Source organism: Nematolebias whitei, chromosome 22 (assembly GCF_014905685.2).
Source record: "Nematolebias whitei isolate Nwh7 chromosome 22, NemWhi1, whole genome shotgun sequence".
NCBI classification, from domain to species: Eukaryota; Metazoa; Chordata; class Actinopteri; order Cyprinodontiformes; family Rivulidae; genus Nematolebias; species Nematolebias whitei.
The window spans coordinates 1,617,756-1,621,123 of record NC_056519.1 but is presented as its reverse complement, the minus strand read 5'-3'; positions in this window follow the sequence as shown (position 1 = coordinate 1,621,123).

The window sequence follows — 3,368 nt, the reverse complement described above, 5'->3', positions numbered from 1 at the left end:
CTCTTGCTACTTTTAGCCTGTAGCTAGCCTCTTGCTACTTTTAGCCTTTAACTAGCCTTTTGCTACTTTTAGCCTCAACATTTCTGTTTCAGCTACTTCAGCTCGTTTCAGCAGGTAATTAAGCTGCATTCTGACGGACTGAACTTGTCTTTCCTTTTGATTTTCTAATATTTTGGGGAGTTTCTCTCTGACCACAAACACCGGTTCATTTTCAAACCAGAACCAGAACGTTGTGGTTCTGCAAGAGGTTCCGGCAGCAGGACTCCTGGTTTTAAACAGATCGTCTGGACCATGTGGAGAAGCAGACAGGAGCGGTTCTGTGAACGTGGGTAGTGTGGGAGGATGACCAGAACCAGAGGAGAACCCAGCAGAACACACAAACATCTCCAGGTTCTGAAGTTCCCTTCAGGCCGAGGTGTAACCACTGCCGGGTCCAAATCAGCTGCGTGGTTCTGAAGCTGCAGGGTCCAGCAGCTGACTCTAGCCTCATGCATCATTTACCGTGCTGCTTAGTCTGACTGGACCTGGGCCAGCAGAGAGAACGGGCCGGCTCTGCGGTTCTCTTCTGGTCCAGAACACCAAAACCTGGGTCCAACAAACAACCTAAAACCACCAACGTCTGGCGGGATTTTCAAAATAAAGCTTGAAGATCCCATTTGTCCAACTTAAGGCCCCGGGACCAGATCTGGTCCTTCTTACAAATGTATCAGGCCCAGAAAACATTTTAGCTGTTTTAGAACGGGGTCTTTACAGACCAGGTCTCTGTCGATCTCAAGTCTGAAGCAGAAAAATTCAACTCGAGTTTTTCTGTAACTTGTGATTTGGACCTGAAATAAAATAAACGGGCCAGAACCGTTTCAGATCGACCCGCAGCCTCGGGTTCTTCAGACCGGACCTTCTCCGGTCCTGAGTTTCTCTGTAGCCGCGTGTTTTTTCTTTCTTTAGCAGCATGCTTCAGCTGTGTTCAGCTTTTTGAGGGATATTTTAGCTGATTTGAAGTGAAAAGAACACGAGGTCCGAAACAGTTGGGGGTTCTGATTCCAACATGGCCGCCCTCAGAGATCACTTCTGTCCCGAGTTAAAGTTCAGGAGAACCGAATAAAAACATCTGGATTCAGGACTTTAAGGAAGACGTAGTTTCAAAATAAAGCTGAAATGCTTTTCAAAATAAGAGTCTCATTCTTTTACAAAATAAAAGCTTAAATGGCTGTATTTCTTCAGAGCGGTTCTTCGGCTCCGGCCCACATTCCTGTTCGACCAGAACATTCTGATCGTTGCTCCAAAGCAGGTTTTCTTCTCGTTTCGGCTCCTTCGGCTGATTATCAGCTTTATTCGGCTGCTTTCTCGCCCAGCTTGTGTCGTGCTGCCTCTTTAGGTTTTACGCAGCTTTTAGCGACGTGCAGCACATGGTTCTGATGATCGCACTTTAAGCCCTAAAGTAGCGATCCAGATGACATGTTTTTACATTACTGCCGGTGCCGGCGGGTCCAAATCCTCTTAATCCCCCGAGGGGGCCCCGCTTACGTAACGCAGGAAAAACTGGACCATCTGGGTCCAAGAAGGACTCTGGAGAGACCCCTGGGTCAGGTCCTCTCAGGACATCCAGTCCAGAACTTTAGAGGCTGTCCAACACAAACGGGCCCAGCCAGAACTCCATCAAAGTTCAGCTCGGTCCTTCTGACAGAGGACAGGACTTCATGGTGGAACCGGGTCTGGGTTCTGAACCGCAAACAATCCATGGGTCCAACCCAAGGCTCCTCGGGGTCTGTTCAGACAGAACCTTCTTTAAAGGAAGTCCAAATGAGGAGCTCAGAGGTTCTGAATGGTGTCAGCTTCCTGCCGGAACCCACACCGGAGGTCCTGGTGGACCCTGGTCCTGGGTGTCCGCAAGTCCAGAACCAAATGGAACCCAAACATCTGTGTGTCTGACCCCTCCTTCTGTCCTCCGTCCATCCTCCATCTGTCCAGCCTCCATCTGTCCCCCTGCTCTGTCCCCCAGCTCTGTCCCCCTGCTCTGTCCCATTAAAGTCCAGAGGTCTACAGTCTGGTCTACCTGCCTGTCCTAACCTGACCCGTCTCTCTGCTTCTTCATGGACACAGAGACGGGCTGAGGGACGCCTCCGAGATGTTCTGTTCTCAGTTCTTCCTCAAGGTTGAGACAGTTGTCCTCAGTGTGTTGAAGCTTTAGGACCCAGGAGGTCCTGAGGACCCCAGTCCACATCAGTTCTCCAGACCTTCTCCTCAGTTTGTTTGAAGTCAGTTCTGGTTCTGGTCAATGAAACCAGTTTTCTTTGTCCTCGTTAGCGTCCATCTCAGCTCAGCTGTAAGGATCTGATACCACCACCAGAGGGATCCTGAGGACCATCAGTGGGACTGTGGACACAGAGGGGGGTGGAGGAGACTGTGACTCGGACTGGATCTGGTGGAGTCCCTAGTTCTGGACCACCTTTTATTTCTTCAGGGCTGAAGATGCTGAACCCGGCTCCTGAAGACCTGCTCAGGACCCCAAACTTGTTGTCTCACGGGCCACGGCCCACATTGGGCTCAAGAACCCTCAGTTGGACCACCTCAATTAAAAATGAAAAAATAAAACATGTCTTGGTCTGACGGTGAGTCTGGACCAGCTGTTTTCACCCACAGAGACCGGATCCAGGTCCTGCTGAGGTCTGCGGTGCCCCCTGCTGGACGAGCGGAGACACTGCGACCCCCCTTCAGTCCAAAACCAGATCCAGGTCCATCCCAGGACTGTGGGAGGATGCTGCAATGCGTGGAGACCAGCCTGGAAACGAGAGTACTACAGAGTGTCGCCATGGTAACCGCTGGAAGGGGCGGGGGTTCCAAACATCAGCTGATGACGTAAGACAGGAAAACAGCAGGATGTTTGTAAATAAACAAACAAAAATATTTATTTCAGCTTTTAAGGAACAAAAAAAACCTCCAGGATTTTTTTTTATTGCCACTTCCTGTTTTCTCTTCTTCTCTTGTTTTTAATCAGACGAGCGAACCGACAACCTCCTGCTGCCGGGCCTCACCAACCGAACCGGGACCATAGAGGTTCTGCTGGTCCGGAGTCGGACCCGGAACCAAAGAAGGAGGGGTGACCTACACTCAGCTGTCAATTAAAAATCCCTCGAGGTGAATGTTTCACCAACATCCCTGCTCAACGGCACTCCGGTCGCCCCTCCCCCGTGCAGCTGACGTGCTTGTTTCTGCTGCGAGCTCTCTGAGGATGTAATCCCCCCCCCCCCCCCATTACTGCTGCTGTGTGCACACATGCATGTGTGCGTGCACGTGCATGTCCGTGCACGAGTAATATCCTGTCGGCTGCTGTGAACAAGCAGTGATTCTCTTTTCTCTGGTGATCATGG